Raw genomic sequence first — 17,317 nt, forward strand, 5'->3', positions numbered from 1 at the left:
AATATGACTAAGTAGAACTCTAGAAGAGTGTGTTCCCAATGATAGCAAAATGATACCAAAAGTCTAACATGAACAGAAAGCTTGACTTGGATTGAGCAATGCTCAGTTCTTCTGCCAACAGGTTACAGGAGCAGCAGGCGTGGCATTTCTTTGTGGTGCACCAGCAAGGCGAATAGATGACGGGAAAAAAGTAGAAAAGTGTAGCGTGAGGTTAGTTCTTAATGCTGTTATGACTACTCCATCAAAGCCTGCACCAGAAATAACACATTCTTCCACTCACTCTTACCTCCTCTTATCAGTGTAATGCAAAAATATAAGTTGATAAATATAAAAAAGAGATAAAACTCAGACTGCAAGCTTCCTAAAAGCTATACAGTAACCTCTGCCCTCCCTTCCTAAATACAAAACCCGCCTAATAAGAACATTATCTAGCCAACACTTTCTTAGCTAGTCACAAGAACACTGTGCAGCTTATCAAAATGCTTGATGAAATCAAGATATACTGCATCACAGCATTCCATTCATCTGTTATACATGTCTGTATCAAAAGGAGGAGATGATGCTGGCACAACTTGTTTTTGGGAAACCAATGTTGTCCCTTTTTATGTCATTCTTTTCTAAATGCTCACAGACCAGCTGTTTAAATATCTGTAATAGAAGTATTCTTGGTGTCAGGAAAGTGACCACTTGGGAGACTGCTCGCATTTCCTTCCCCCCTCCACTTTTTGAAGGTGGGAATAACACTTTACCACCACAAGTCTTCCGGGACCTCACTCGTTCTCCAATAAGTCTATAAACAGACACTCTAGTATCCTCATCTGGACCTGCAGAATTGAATTCACATGAAGTAGGTTAAGTGCTTCTGTATCACCTCTATTTAACCTGGGCAGTAGACCCCTCCCTGGCTCTGCCACTCTACTTGTTTCCCTCTTGGGAGAAGACAGAGTTGGCAAAGTAGACCTACCTTCTTCTGTGCCACCCACTAGTATTTCTGCATCCTTTGCATGAAGCAGACCTGCTATTTCCTTGTACTTTCTTGGCTCTGAGCATAGTTGAAAACTGCTTTTTAGTGATTTTTAACTTGCAAGACTCTCTTGCAAGTCTGTGCTCGTTCTGAGTTTTAGCCCTTACAAATATTGGCTCCCTAATTCAGCCTCCTCAGTTTCTTTAGATGCCTTCTGCTTTTCTTTCCTATAGGAATCATTCAGGCTTATTATGCTTTCAGTATTTCACTTTTAAGAAACTCCCATCCTTTGTATATTCTCTTCTCTCTGAGTATTTCTGACAATGGGATCCAACTCCATTATTTCCTTAGGTTTACTGAAATCAGCTTTCTCAAAATCCAGAACGCATCTTATACTATTTTCAGCTTTCGCTTATCCTGCTGAAGAGTCATTATGCGATTCTTCCCTATTATTCTTACTCTCCAGAAGTAAGAATTGATACATCGTTCATTATTCACTTTTTCCGGAAGCTGAGTGAACAGCATTGAGGTTGGTGGGCATGAAAAGAAGAGAGATGCTGATTAGTGTTAAACTATGATAAGCGTGTGAAGGCAAGAGGAGAAGGGGACGACAGAGGATGAGATGGTTGGACAGTGTCACCGAAGCAACCAACATGAATCTGACCCAACTCCGGGAGGCAGTGGAAGATAGGAGGGCCTGGCGTGCTCTGGTCCATGGGGTCACGAAGAGTCGGACACGACTAAACGAAACGATGATAAGCCCATCTTTTAAAATAGCATTCCTCAACCTGACAGGTTTCCAGATGAATTGACATCTGCAAGCGGGATCTGAAGGCCTTAGAAATGGACCTCAACAGATGGGAAACCTTGATGTCTGAGTGTTCAGCCTGGAGGCAGGCAGTGCATCATGGCCTCTCCCAATTTGAAGAGACCCTTGTATAGCAGACTGAGGCAAAGAGGCAGTCCCGAAACAAGCAAAACCAGGGAGCTGGACAGGAGACAGATTGGATTTGTCTTCAGTGTGGAAGGGATTGTCACTCTCGAATTGGCCTTCTCAGCCACACTACATGCTGTTCCAAGACCTCAATACAGAGCACGATACCATAGTCTCTCGAGACTGAAGGATGCCTACATGAACTACAAATCCTGCCATCCCTACCCTCAGTCAGCCTGTAGGATTTGTAATCCCATATATGTGGAAACTGTTTGGCTGGGAGAACCATCCTAAAAACTTCAGTACTGTACATAAAAAGCCATTTTATTACTAAAGGAACCAATAATAAAATGTGCCCCTAGGAGGCAACAGTAGCAACACAACATACCATTCTCTAGAAGCCCATGGCTCTTTAAAAAACCTAACTATTCAAATAACACATTAGAGATAACATAATAATATAATTCAATTCCTACCAATATTAAGCATAAGAAAGTAATTCTTCAAACTCTAGCTATTAACATTAACTAGAAGTCCAACCTAATATTTTCTGATTATGTCAAAGTAACATAATCCTGAACAGGTTATTTGTTCCCCATCATGTCTACTATTATGAAGGTCACAAGATTTCAAAAACAAGGGAAGCTTTGTGTATTCCCCGTAAGCTGCTTCTTGGTACTATTTCTAGTACAGAGCTATGGGATTAGGCTAGAAGTTAACTACAAGGAATTGACTGATTTAAAAGTATGACTGATGGTGTGGTCTCATAACATGCTGCCAGGCGAAGGCCTTCAGACAGACAGTCCAGCAAAAAAAGCAGATAGGGTTTGAGGCAAGAAAGACTAAGGAGCAGAAGTTGGAAGCTGCCTGTAAGAGCTGCATCTAAGACAGACGTTCCTCAGGAGTGCCTTTGCTCCGCAAGAGTGGGGGAAACTATGGGGGAAACTATTGCCTCTCCAACCGTTATTAGAGGCACAACCTGCAGATCAACACTTTGTTGACTTAGCTGTGAACAGGTGGGCTCGAAATCGCCATCGCAGAAGTCTCTGGGCTCTTCTGAACTAAGTTAACAATACTCTACCATATCATGAGGAATGAATGTTGTCCCTGGTAGAAATCACTGTATTAACTGCAATAGAAGAGGCAAGGAAACTACCGCAAAGCGTAGTGTGGGTATAAAGATCGCACAGAATGAAGGCAAACTACAAAATGATCACTTGCCTGCTATAAAGCACCAGTGGGGAGTAAAAGCTGGCCTGTGTGCAGCCGGACACATGTGATCAGCTAGCTAGTAAAAGTTCGTATAAGCATGCAGCTTTTGGCCACTGCATTTGTAAAGCAAAAAACAAACAAAACAAAACAAAACAAAACCAAAAAAACGGAAGAGTTACAATGCTTAAGCGAGCCCTATAATAGGGAAAACAGCAGGTGATGTCAGAAAGAGTTGGAACAGCAAAGTTTTAGAACAGAAACAGAGATGGCTTTACTTCTGGTGTTTCAGACAAAGGTGGTGTGGGGCATTTCCCATGGCATGGGGCTGTTGAAGGAGACGCCGGGGGATCTGAATCCATTGTGCCGTCGAGAGAGAGAGAGAGAGAGAGAGAGAGAGAGAAAAGTAAAAGCAAGAGGCGGAAACGGGTTGCAGGAGGTGAGCAGGGCTGCGGCGGGGGCGACGAGGACGAGCACCATCTACGGCGGCAGGAACACGATCAGCAACCCGAGTGAAAGAAAGTACAGTAAAGGCGAGGGACCACGCCGAGTGGAAGTGAGCCGGGAGAAGAGCGGGGCTTATGGGGAGAGGAGGCACGGGCACTGCAGACAGGGCGGCTCCGGGGTGGCGGGGGGGGGGGGAAGAAGGCTCTGAGCTGCCCAGCGGCGAGGGCTAGAGCGGGATTCCCACACGGAAGGCTCCCCCGTCCGTCCCCCCCCCCCCACACACACACTCGGGCAGCTCCGCCGGCCACCGCAGTCGGCGGCAACCCCTGCCGCTCCAGCTTCCTCCCCACCGCTTCCTTGTCCCGGCCCGGGCGGCGGCCAAGTAAACAAGTTGTTCCGCAGGCACCTTGGAAGCCGCGGCGGGCAGGTTGGCCTCTCCCTAGTCCCTCCCGCTCCCTCCTCCTTCCCGCAGGCAAAAAGGGGCCGGCGGCGGTGGTGCCCGGCGCTGTCGTTCGTGTCCGGGCCAGCGAGGGAACTTTCCTGGGCAGAGAGCAGCGGACCCCTCGCTGAGGGAGCTCTGCTTCCTGGTTTGCTCGCCAGCCCGCCCTTCTCACCCACCTCTCTGCCGCCGTGGAAGCCACTGCTCCGCTCCAGCCTTCCTCAGCGACTCTGCTGCATTCTCGGCGGCGGCAGCGGCAGCGGCAGCGGCGGGGAGGGCCGGGCCGGGCCGGGCGCGGGGACAGTCCTGCCTCCAGCCCACCCGCCCGCCCGCTGGCCGCAGGCAGGGCCAATCCCGCCCGCAGTTTTGGAGCCCTGCCCCGTCCCAGGGCGGCGAGGGGGCCTTCTCTCTCGCCCGGCCCCGCACGTGGCGCTGGCGGCGAGGGGGCGCGACCGGTGAGGCGAGCTTCGCTTTCGGGAGCGCTGCGGCTCGAGATGGCTCGCCCAAAAGGCCGGGTCTTCCTTCTGGGAGAGCGCGGCGAGGAGAGCTACTCGGGTGCGAGGGAGAAAGGAGGCGAGGGAAGAAGGTCCTGTGCATGCTTTTTTGCAGTGGAAATCTGCGCTTGCCTCAGCGTCTGAGGGCTTGGCGTCTCCTCCCGTCGAAGGCGCACGCTCTTGCTGCCCCCTTTGGCGAAGAAGAGCCGGTCCGGGGGAAGTCCTTCCCGGCCAGGAGCTCTCCTGCAAGGGCTTGCCGGATTTGGAGGCAGATATTTTTTTGGGTCACAACTTCCAAAAGGCCCAGCCAAGACAAGCTGTATTCAGGACTTCTGGGAACTGTACTTTGAATAATCTGGGTGTGTGAGATAAATGTGGGGCCCGCTGAACTAGTGGCGGACAAACACACTGAGCTGGAAAGCCCCCCTCAAGTTTCAGACTAGGCACGAACTTTCAAGGGGAAAAGGCTTACATGGAAGCAGCGAGGTCTCTGTTTCAGGCCCCTCTGGTGGTAATAACTGCTAATAACGTTTGCGCAGTGTTTTCTGTGCGATTCACATCGGTGGTTTTCTTATAAAATTGCTTAGAGCAACCCTTATTGACAATAATACCTATCGGGGAGGTAGGATGGGAGAAGTGCTGAGGCTGGTAGGGTGGATTAAGCAGTTATCTGGGATTCTCCCCATTCATCATTAAGACTGCATTCACAAAGGTCTTCTGAACTACATAACCCAACAGAAGGGAGGAGAAACAGCATGAAATTCCCAGTTCTTGTAAAGCATATCCGGCAAGGGTGAAAAGGTTTGCGATACTTTTCAGACCAAAAATTTTTTTAACTGGCATGAACTATTAACGGGCACAACTTGCTTCTTCAGATGCATGGAGTACAATATTCAGGCCAGACTGGATCATGGTATGAGGATGGAATACAGTATTGAAATGAGGTACAGAAGATGATGTTTCTATTATTATAACAGGAATGTGCCGTCAAGTTGATTCCAACTTACAACGGTCCTCCCAGGTTCTTCTAGATACAAAGTGCTCGGAAGGGATTTATCGCTCTTTCCTTCTGGCGGCACTCTGGGACAAAGGTGTCAGGACACGTCATTCCATCAGCCACGCGTGTTCTGGGTGGTTGGGGCCCTTTGCTCAGCTGACACAGCCTGAAGCCTCAGCCCCAGTTCATCAGCCAGGTGCTCCAACCCACTAAGCTATATCAGTGCCCATTGTATTATTAAGACAGATCATCAGCTTTCAAAGGGCTGGTTCATATGAACATCCAGGCAATAGTAAGGTCAATAATATAAGTAGTCAACATCTGAGGTACGGAAGCATTACTTCAACTTTGAAGTAGTTAAAACTAGTTTAAGGATGTGGTTTAGTGCTGAACTTTTTAACACCTCGGAGGGATAAATGACTTGTGTAACTGACCTTTCTCACCCGCACAGCCATTGTGTGTATAAACACCTATGGTTTGAATATTGTACTCCATGCATGTGTAGAAGTGAACTATGGCCCAGAAAAGCTCATGTGAAATAGAATTTGTTATTCTTAAATGAGCCACAAGACTCTTTGCTGCTTTTGGTGCAACAGATTAACACAGCTACCTCCTCAGACATACTGTATTTGATAAGGCTTATGTTTTATATGTGCTGAATAAAGTTTGACATAGGGTGTGATCAGACAGTAATAAAGGATAGAGCCTGACTGCACCGGAAAGAGTTGTTTCACTGAGAGCCGACTCACTTAAATTGACCCTTCTGTACATACAGAAATCTCACCAACCTGCCCCCCCCCCAAAAAAAAGAGTAGCTGTGCCCCAGGACCAGAAAGGTCTGGCTGGTTTGCAATCACCCGTACATCAGATGATCGCTCAAAATGGACCTTGCCATAGGTGATTCAAAACATGTCTTATCTGATCATAGCCATAGTGACTAAATAATCTGGACATGTTTCTACTGTTTTATTCTGTATCCTGTATCCACTTAACTGGCAGAAAGAGACTTTCAGATCAGTGGGGGCTTAACTTTTCACTCAACACATCATATGTATAGATTGCACTGTCAATATATCTGTTTTGAACAACTGCCAATTATTAATGTTTGTGCTTCCTTAAAATTTAGAAGTAAGTTTAAAGAGTCATTTCCCCAACTGTTAGTTTTCCTCTTGCAAACAATTTGTATGTCTTCTCAGATACAGGCCCCGCTGAGTATATACAGGGAAGTGTGTAGATGTTTATAGTCTTAGGTGTGTTGTTATTTAGTATTCAGTTTCTAGAAAGAGGAGGGCCATTAGCAAGTCTTAAGTATAGAATTATTCTCAGGCAATGCTACCATATAAGTCTGTAAGAGAGGAGATGGTTCCCCAGAGGGTACTTTGCCCACAACATCCTCAAAGTTGAAACGGTCTAGAGCAGTGGTTCTCAACCTTGGGTCCCCAAATATTTTTGGAACTACAACAACCACCAGAAATCCTGGCCAGGATAGGTGGCGCTGAAGGTTTCTGGGAGTTTTAGTCTAGGAACATCAGCGAATGCAAACTTGGGAACCACTAGTCTAAACTCTAAAGGAATGATGGAAGCATGGTGGTTTATGAGTTGACCAAACCCGTTTCAAGCATTTGGAATACCATTTCTTTGCAGGTTTGGGGCAGACAACACAACATATTATATCCAAACATGTATTGAAATTAGTGTGGTTTGGTGTTTCAGAATAAAAAAGTAGCATCAAGAGACTGCAGTTTTGAGCAAATCAAGCACAGAGTGCTTAACTATTTCCCTCCTTGCAGTCCCCCCCATTCTTCTCCAAAAACTTACTTCTGAGGCTCTTTGCCCTTTTTGGAGACAGGGTCAATATTAGCCTTCTTCCAGTCTTCCAGTACTTCATCCATCCTCCGTGATTTCATGAAAATAATAGTAGTTTTGAAAGTTCTTCAGCAGTTCCTTGGATGCAGTTCATCAGACCCTGGAGATCTGAACCCATTCAAATTAATAAAGTATTTTTCCCTGACTATTTTTTTTCTCAATCTCAAATTGTAATCCTGTCTCTTCCATTTGTACTTCACATTTGCCTAGAGGGTCATAGACTATATTTGGAGAATAGACTGAGCTAAAGTAGGAACTGAGGCACTTCTTTCTTTTCTTTGTTGTCTGTTATCATTTTGCCATCCCCACTGAGTGGCTGAGCCACTTTTTTTCTCTGCCTTTTGATACACATGCACCTGGATAATGCCTTTTTTGGTGCTTTTAGCATCTGTTGCTAACGTCAGCTCATTCTTAGTTTTTGCCTTCTTAATACCATCCCTATAATTCTTTGCTACCTGTCTGTACCTGTACCTTTGTGGCCTGGCCTTCGTTCCACTTCCTATACTGTATGTGTCCTTTTTTCTCTCTTGAACTTTTTGTGAAGCCACGTTGGTCTTTTTTCCTGTCTTCCACTTTTTTCCTTCTTGGAATTGTTTGTAGCTCTGCTACAGTAATCTCCCACCCATCTTGGACTCCTTAAGATCATTCCTCTTTACTGCCACTTCATCCACCAAGTCATCTCTATTGGTTAGAATCAAGTCAAGGGTAGCTAATTGTCTAGTTTCTTCCTCCACTTTTAGTAAGAGAAAACTATCAGCAGCACAAAGCTAAGAATTTCTTGGAAGGACCATATTTGGCAGAATTTGCTTCTCAACAGATATCAGGATAAGTATCCTATTATTACTGCATTGTGTCTCTTTAAAATTCTAGCAATTTGTTTTTCAAAGATTTTATCTGTATCTTCTCGTCTATTGAACAGTTGGTAATAGATTCCAACTGCTATGTTGCTTTTGTTTTTCACTCCAGTTATATTAATCCAGATGCTCTCAATGGGACTACCAAGCTCATCTTCCTGTATTTCTGAGCAGGAATATGTGTTATTGACATATAGTATGACTCTACCTCACTTTCTATTCTTTCTGTTCTTTTTGAACAATCCTTCAATCGCTATATACCAGTCATGGGAATCATCCCACCGTGTGTTCAGTTCTCTGTATCAAGTATATTTACTCTTCTGAACTAAGATTTCTAGTTCTTTTTGTTTATTTTCCATATTGCTGGCATTTATATATAGACACTGAATATTGTATGATTTATTGCCTGCTTTTCTTTGTACATTTTTGTAAAGACCATTATTGGGCCCCATTAGAGCTGCTTCATCTGTTCCTCTTATTGTGCATAAGCCTTCATCTGTTTTTACCTTTGAGTTTGCATTGAGTTAATATCCCCCTGGTGAAATTCTTCATGCTGTGGCCAAATACATTCTTCTCAGTCCTCGTGTGGTACAACCCATCCCTTGCCGGCAGTCCCATCTTCCAGGAAGCATAGCCCATGGTCTCAAAATCCAAATCTCTCATGTTGGCACCACTTTCATAGTCAGCTATTCACCTGGAGTATTTCCCTTTCAATTCCTCTTCTCTGAGTACTGGTAGGACAGACGGGAAGACTATCTGGGCTCCAAAGTCCTTGAATTTCCTTCTCAGAGCTTCAAAGTCTAATGTGATTTCTTTGTAGTTCCTCTTGGCTGTGTCATTTGTTCCCTGTGGATGAGAAGAAAGGGATATGCATCCGTGGGTTTTATGAGTAATGGCAATCCTTCTGTCACATCCCTAACCCATCCTCTAGGGAGATAGCCTACCTGGCAAATCCATGCCTCTTCAGTTTCAGTCCCACGCAGCAGGGAGTCTTCTGTTTACAACTACTCATCTCTTATTTTGGTAGGGTGTGAGTTCAGTGATTCTGCTCGGCTGAGCTTCAGCCTCTCTCATGTCTCCAACTACACACGATTGCTTACGTACATATTTTCAGATATTATAGATGCTATATTCATGAAAGAAAAGGAAAAGCCTAATTTTTATTACTCAGCCCAATAACTCACAACAAAATCCTGTCTACATATATTGTGCTTAATAGTTTCACAGTGCAGAAGCATTTGAGATGTGATTCCCCGTGACACTTAAAATCTTTCTCCTAAATTATTTATACACTGAACTTTATGCAGTAGAAGTTGGTACACTCAAAATGGCCAGCCTGTCAGCATGAGTCATCTCTTCCTTCTCCAATTGCCCCTGTGAATCTGCAAGTGTTCCTGTGCTCCTTGCAGGGAGGAAGGACTAAAGCATCTAGACTGTGCTTCTCCTTAATTTAGAGGACCAAAAAGACTGGGATGCACATGAGGACAGCAGCAAGTGGGTACATGGCGGGAATAGGAGCTCATAATATATGTAGCTGCTGGGAGATAAGTTTCCTGCTGGCACAGAAGCTGTAATTTAAATATGGAAACCTCGTGTGGTGCCTGAAGGGGATAAAAACAAAGTACTGTAGGAATATTTTCTGGTGTAAGTGGTTCTGTGACAGGTGTGGCAACTCCAAACTTTCCTGGCATCTGGAAAGAGGGTTCTCATTTGTTACTTCAGTAGATGGTAAAGGGTCTTGTGACACTTTAAAGACCAACAAGTTTTACTGGGTATAATATTTGTCTGCTGCAGTTCATACATCACACCACATAAGCCTTTGGCAATTAAAACGTGGTAGATTGTAAGGCGCCCCAAGACTGCAGGTCCTTCTGCAACAGAGTTTAACACAGCTACTTCTCTGGCACTTATCATTTTATTATGGAGGGATGTAAAATCGTGTCCATTAATATACTTTAATAAAACATTTCTAAAAGGCCTGCATCTAATTTCAGGCAGTGGAGTCTGTGTGACATTTCTTGGAATGTTCCAAGGAAAAACATTAGGAACTCCACATTCTCCTCCTAGCTTTTTGAATCTATCCCGATGAGCTGGCAGGTTCTTTTTCCCTTTCTCATGCTGACCCTTGCTCTCTTAAAGAGAGGGGTATTTTCTAGAGTTTTTACTTTCTCATTTTCAGTTTGTTTGTTACTTTGATGTTGGGGTGTTTGCGATTGGTGTGAGGGTGGGGTGAGTTTGCTTTACTGTACACCAGAACAGTCCATGGCTGAGAAAAAGGACAAGATGGTGTCACCTCCCACCATTTTTTAAACAACAAAAACTAGGTTGCAGCACAACTGAACTGGAAGCCTTTCCTCAGATTAGAGCAGTGGTCCCCAAACTTTTCTGAACTGTGGACTGTGGGGGGGGCAGGGCACCCCCTCATGCTCGCGGGTGGGTGGGGTGTGTTCGTGCGGGTGGGCGGGGCACGCTCATGCACATGTGTGGATGCACTTGCAGGTGGGGTGGGGCACCTGTGTGGGCGGGCCGTGCGTGCGGATGGGTGGGGGTGCATGTGGATAGGTGTGCGTGCGTGGAGGGGGACGGGTGATCTGTCTCCGCAGCCTGGTCCTGCCAAGACCACGGATCAGCACTGGGCCAGGAGCAGGAGTTGAAGATCCCTGGATTAGAGAACACACACAAAACAGGCTGTATGGTTTCTGTGGACCTTTTGTGGCTTACTCCATTAATCCTGTTTTGTCATGTATTAGAGCGGTGCCTCGACTTATGAACATCCGGACATACGACCATTTTGATTTACGACCAGCTGCAGCCGCAAAATTTTGCTTCGATTTGCAGCCAGAGCTTCGAGTTATGAACAGAAAAAGGTGGGGAATTAAAATTGCTGACCATTGGTGGTGAAGAGGCTGCTTCTTTGTAGCTCTCTCAACCCAACAGTTAGAGTAAGTGTGATTGGAGTTTGGAATAGGCTTTGGACTGCCTGGTAAGGTAAGGTGCTGCTTTCTACTTTTAAAAAACTGTTCTGGGTGGGTTTTGCAGCATGGTTTTGGGCTGGGGTTATGTTTCTGTGCTGTGATGGGTCCTGTAGGGTTTGTTCCCCCCCCATTTCCAATGGATCTTGTGGGGTTTGTTTGCTTTTTGCATTGCTTTTTTTGCATTTCCGAAGGGTCTTGCACAGTTTGTTTACTTTTCTCTCCCCCCCCTCCTTTGACCGGAATGGATTAATCACGTTTCCAATGGGTCTTTCAGTTTGTTTGTTTGTTTGTTTGTTTTTGGTGATTTTTTCTTTGGCAAGAATGGATTAATTGCATTTCAGTATATTCCTATGGGAAATGGTGCTTCGACTTATGACCATTTTGAATCACGACTGGATTTCCGGAACCAATTACATTAGTAAGTCAAGGCACTACTGTACTGACAAATTTGGTTGGGCTTGCTTGTGAGGGGGAAGATTTCTATGACTTACCAGTTTTTTTCCTGCAACCCATGTTTGAATTTGTGGGTGGGTTTGAACATGTTTATGAGTAATCGGGTGAGAAAGACCAGATTACTCGTAAACATGTTTGAACTTGCTTATTGGTTCAAATGTAGGTTGCTGAGATAATGTGAAAGGTCATAGAAATCTTCCCCCTACTCATAATTAAGTGGCCTGGGCTGTTTCATTCTGTTCTGGATGGTCTCTGGGCATTAAAGGGCAAGTAATAATACAGTATTGGGAGGGTTTCAGTTCTAAACTGTTGTTCTTAAGTGTCTCTTATATGTTCTAGCATTTTCGGTATCAGTTTCTTTTACACATATACCATTCCAGCCTATAACCCTTGCAGCTTTCACATTGCCAGTGGATGGCTTTGCTTAGAAACACCTATTGTGCCCCACACCCACTTGCTTCCACTGTTGTTGTTATGTACCATAAAGTCACCTCTGATTTATGCCAACCTTATGAATGATTTTCAACCTGTCCTGTCCTAATCAGCCCTGGTCAGCTCTTGCAAACTCAAGCTTGTGGCTTCTTTTAGGAAGTCAATCCATCTCATGTTGGGTCTTCCTCTTTTCCTGCTGTCTTCAACCTTTCCCGATATTATTGTCTTTTCCAGAGAATTCTGTATTCTCATGATGTACCCACAGTGGTATGGCTTAAGTTTCAACATTTTGCCTCCAGAGATAGTCAAGGCTTGATTTGATCTAGGACACACTTATTCATCTTTCTGGTGATCGAAAGCTCTCCTTTAGCAGCATATTTGAAATTATTTTTTTCTTGTTAGTTTTATTACTCCCCAGTTTTCACACCCATGATCTTGGCCTTGGTATCCTTACACTTGATGATATTTTCTAATTCCTCCATTGCACCCTTCCTAGTCTGTCTTCTGATTTTTGGCTGCAGTCTCCTTTTGGATTGAAGATTGAACCAAGATATACTAAATGTTAACAATTTCAGTTTCTTCATTGTCAATATTCATGTTATATATTTCATCTGTAGTCATGATTTTAGTCTTTTAAATATTCAACTGCAATCCTGCTTTAGTCTTTATTTCTTTTTTTTCACTGAAAGTCATTTCAAGTCATTGCTCCTTTCTGCCAGTAGATGGTGTCATCTGAATATCTTAGAGTATTGATGTTTTTTCCACCCATTTTCACTAATCATTCCTCTGAATCTAGTCCAGCTTTCATATGATCTGTTCTGCATACAGACTGAATAGGTAGAAGATAAAATGTACCCTTGTCTGGCACCTTCTCTCTCTCTCTCCATATTCTGCCCTAATGGTAGCTTTTTCTTCACAATACAGTATAGGACAATCAAGTACTGAGACACCCTAATTTCTTTAAGAACACTCCATCGTTTCTCATGATCCACATAGTCCAAGGCTCTGCTGAAGTGTAAAAAGCATAGATTGATCTTCTGAAATTTTTTGTATGCTCCAGGAACCTGTGGATATTTGCAATATGATCTCGAATGCTGCTGCTTTTTCAGAATCCAGCTTGAACATCAGGCATTTCTTGTTCCATATAAGGTAAAGACCTTTGTTGTGACACCTTGTTGCATCACTTTGTTTGCATGGGAAAACTAAAGCAAATATGTTATAGTTACTTAATTCCCTGGCATCTCCTTTATTTGGGATTGGAATATATATTGAATGTTTCCAATCTATGGGGCATTATTTTGATTTCTATATTTGCTGACATATACTTGTTAGGATTTTCACAGATTCAGTTTCTATGGCTTGAAATAGTTCTATTAGTATTCCTTCTGCCCCTAGTATTTCTTCCTAGTGCTTTCAGAGCAGCTTTCACTTCACTTCCTAGAACAGCAGGTTCATCATCATAGGATTCCTTTTCTACTGACCAGAGTTAACCTACAAACAAGCTCTAGTAAGTTTAACTGACAACTAGTCAGAAATCACTGTGTTTGGATTTTGTTTGTTTTTCAAAGAATCATAGAAAAGTGAAGTTGAAAAGGGCCTACAGGGCCATCAGCCAGGTGATTATCTAAGTTTTTCTTGAATACATCCAGTGTTGGAGCATTTACAAACTCCCAAGGTAACTGGTTCCACTGTCGTACTGCTCTAACAGTTGGGAAGTTTTTCCTGATATTCAGTTGAAATCTGGCTTCCTTTAACTTGAGCCCATTGTTGCATGTCCTGCACTCTGGGATGATCAAGAACAGATCTTGCTCCTCCTCTGTATGATAGCCTTTCAAATATTTGGAAAGTGCTATCATATGTCCTCTCAGTCTTCTTTTCTCAAGGCTAAACATGCTCAATTCTTTCAGCCTTTCCTCATTAGGCTTGGTTTCCAGCCCCCTGATCATCCTTGTCACTCTCCTCTGAACTTGTTCCAATTTGTTAGCATCTTTCTTGAAGTGGGGTGTCCAGAACTGGACCACAATACTCAAGGTGAAGCCTAACCAGTGCTGAATAGAGGGGGACTAGCACCTCGCAGGATTTGGAGACTATATTTCTATTAATGCAGCCTAAAATAGCATTTGCCTTTTTTGTAGCCACATCACACTATTGGCTTATGTTTAGCTTGTGATCTACGACAATTCCAAGCTCCTTCTCGCTCGTTGTTTTGCTGAGCCATACAGTATCCCCCATATTGTAACTGTGCAATTGGTTTCTTTTTCCAAGGTGGAGTACTTTGCACTTATTCCTGTTGAATTTCATTCAGTTGTTTTCGGCCCAGTGCTCCATACTATCAAGGTCATTTTGAATTTTGTTTCTGTCTTCTAGGCCCTAGAAGACAGAAACTAGTGTATTAGCTATCCACCCAAATTTGGATCATCTGCAAATTTGACAAGCATTCCCTGCACTCCCTCATCCAAGTCATTAATAAATGTATTGAAGAGCACCAGGCCCAGGACTGAGCCTTGGGGTACCTCACTTGTTACCTCCTCCCAGTTGGAGAAGGACCCATTAATCATCACCCTCCGAGTACGATTTTGTAGCCAATTGTGTATCCACCTGACTCTTGATCTATCCAGCCCACACCTAGTTAGCTTGCTAATCAGGATATCATGGGGCAATTTGTCAAGAGCTTTGCTGAAGTCAAGATATACTATGTCTACAGCATCCCTCTATCAGGGAGGTGACCTGATCAAAATAGGAGATCAAATTAATTTGGCAGGATTTGTTCTTGACAAATCTGTGTTGGTCTCTAGTTATTACTGCATTGTTTTCTAGGTGCTTGCGCAATGACTGCATTAAGATTTTTAAGGAAAAGGACATAGGCATTGTTTCTAATTGTGGAAGTGCCATCTTTTCAGTGGGGACAGGTCTGCTGACCTTCTTTCTTTCGCCATTGTGATCATATCTTTATCAGCTTCCCTGCTACTATATATCCCTACCCAAAGGTGACACCATCCTTGCATCAGATGCTGTCATCTGTTCACAAACGAATCCTAAATAAAGCCATTGTCAATGACAAATTATTTGGAATTGTGCATGGTGTCATTTCTGGGTTTTAATAAATTTGTCCATGAATGTTGCTGAATTCCTGGGCATTTCCCAAATTGACTGTTGCAATATATTCTGTTTCACAGAACCTCTTGCGCTTACTGTCCTACTCACAGCTGAAGCACTAGCTGTACTGTGCCTTGAATGGTAAGCATACTGGCGCTGGCTGTGAGCAAGTCCGGGTAGCACACTCTTTTTAAGAGAGTTTTGTTCATTCACCAGCCAGCTTCACATTGTCTTTAAGGAAGCTTAGCATGCCTCCAAGGTGGTAATTCTAAGAAAGCCCTTTGGAAGTTTGCAACTTCCTGCATTTCCCATCAGTTTCAAGGGGGTTCACAGCATACCCCAAACACCAGCAGAATAAACAACACGTAGCAAACTTTAAGCTGGACAAATGTCACAGCTTTACACTGCATGAACTCCTCTTACATGTGGTGCAGCAAACTGCTTTAAAAGTGGGAATGCACGCAAAAACCATTTCACTTCATGAGGAAAAAGGGATTTTTCTATACACCCCTTACTCATGGTAACGGCGGGAGATATTTTGCTTTATTAAGTGTGTGTTTGCTTTAATCTGATATTTTGTTTAATTCTGTTTTAATATTGTAACATTGTGTGTTTCAGCTTAATCTGTTTTTTTAATTTATGTTGTCAGCTACCTTGGGTCAAAGGAAGGAAATATGTAAATATAATGGATCAAAGTTGGCATAACAAGTCACTAGTACAGAAAAGGCAGATTATGCTAAGTAATAAAATAAAAAAGTACCGTATTTTTCGCTCCATAAGACGCACCTTTCCATAAGACACACCATTTTTTTAGGAGAAGAAAACAGGAAAATATAATCTGTTTTCTTCGCTCCATAAGACGCACAGACTTTCCATCCCCCTGTTTTGTGGGGGAAAAGTGCGTCTTATGGTGTGAAAAATACGGTAGTTTTCTCAGTAAATGAATGTGCCTTTTTGCTCTTAAGTAGCCACTGCTTTTTTTACCCAGGCGTTTTATGTAAAGACCCATTGCAATCCTAGCTCTTGGGGTTGCTAAAACAACAAGAATTTTAACTGTGTTAATCAAAATAACATATAAAGGCCCAGTTTGCAGTCACCGAGGTCTATTTGTTATCACAGCAATTGGTATCGGCAGAATGGCAGGCATTACACAGTACCAACTGGGTATCCTGCCCAAAGGGTCAGATTTGAAATGGTACTTTATGAGGGACACAGCATTAATCCAAATTGAAAAACATGCAGAAATAAAGCACCAGGAACTGAAGTACACAGAGGATCAAGGAAAAAGATGGTCCACTATTACCAGTATTTCATGTGAAGTGAAGAACCACTTTCCCATCAGTTTGCACTGGGGTTATGAGGACCCTGGCTTTCCACATATCATTCATTCTTGTGCCACTTCAGACTTCTTTCATTATAGTTTAAGTGGGCTGTGGGTTTTAGGGCTCATTTAAAACCTACAAGCTAAGTGGCATGGATACTGATTTGTCAACAAGCAGCAGGCACGCACTCAGTATTTGTACCACACATCCACAAAGATATGTACTTCTGCTTCACACTTCAAGTACCTACTTTTGAAAGATTGGTTTTCACAGCAGTAAACATAAAAGTATAAAACAGAAAATACTGGTGAAAGCAGAGAGCTGTAACTGGCCATAGTGTAGTAATGCTCTTCTGCCAGGTGTGGACAAAGCTATGCCATGATTTGCAAATGATCTTACAGAGCAAGTAATTTAATGTAGCAAATAAATTATCACATGAAGTATCAACCCTTACATTTCCCAATATGACACTCTGCTTTTTTTTTGCAGAGCTCCCAGCATTCCAGATGATTAAAATTGGAATCTAGCTTGGTAACCCAAGTGGAAGATTATTTTTAAAAAATTCTTGTTGTGTATCCAGGACAGAAAATAAAATGGTGAAGCTCGTATGCTCTGCATTATGCATATACAGTGGTGCCTCACACAACGATGTTAATTGGTTCCAAAAAAAATCAACGTTGTGTGAAACATCGTTCTGTGAAACACCATTTCCCATAGGAATGCATTGAAAACCGGTTAATCCGTTCCAATTGGAACAGAATGCCAGGAGCGAAAAGGGAGATCGGGAAGAGCTTTAAAAGGCAAACGGAGATCAAAGAGCCCTTTCCCGATCTCC

General features: G+C 43.4%; 1 protein-coding gene and 3 long non-coding RNA genes across 4 annotated transcripts in view; 1 reads left to right on the forward strand and 3 right to left on the reverse strand.

The window, feature by feature from the left end:
- The window catches only part of ACY1 (aminoacylase 1), a 27,993-nt gene extending 23,682 nt beyond the window's left edge, over nucleotides 1-4,311 (reverse strand). Inside the window, exon 1 of the mRNA XM_020803857.3 lies at nucleotides 4,173-4,311. The gene's annotated coding sequence lies outside the window, so the exon portion shown is untranslated. The remainder of the gene's footprint in view (nucleotides 1-4,172) is intronic.
- LOC110084487 (uncharacterized) lies at nucleotides 3,528-17,090 on the forward strand. The gene is made up of 4 exons (XR_013541745.1): nucleotides 3,528-3,663; nucleotides 10,955-11,071; nucleotides 15,241-15,301; nucleotides 16,972-17,090. It is a non-coding gene; the product is annotated as an uncharacterized LOC110084487 (long non-coding RNA).
- On the reverse strand, nucleotides 7,619-8,838 carry LOC144586735 (uncharacterized). Its single transcript, XR_013541746.1, has 2 exons — nucleotides 7,806-8,838; nucleotides 7,619-7,658 (listed from the first exon to the last, which is right to left on the reverse strand). It is a non-coding gene; the product is annotated as an uncharacterized LOC144586735 (long non-coding RNA).
- LOC144586736 (uncharacterized) lies at nucleotides 9,014-9,282 on the reverse strand. The gene is made up of 2 exons (XR_013541747.1): nucleotides 9,149-9,282; nucleotides 9,014-9,050 (listed from the first exon to the last, which is right to left on the reverse strand). It is a non-coding gene; the product is annotated as an uncharacterized LOC144586736 (long non-coding RNA).
- Nucleotides 17,091-17,317: the final 227 nt, after the last annotated feature.

The sequence above is a fragment of the Pogona vitticeps genome, chromosome 2 (genome assembly GCF_051106095.1).
Source record: "Pogona vitticeps strain Pit_001003342236 chromosome 2, PviZW2.1, whole genome shotgun sequence".
In the NCBI taxonomy this organism is placed as follows: Eukaryota; Metazoa; Chordata; class Lepidosauria; order Squamata; family Agamidae; genus Pogona; species Pogona vitticeps.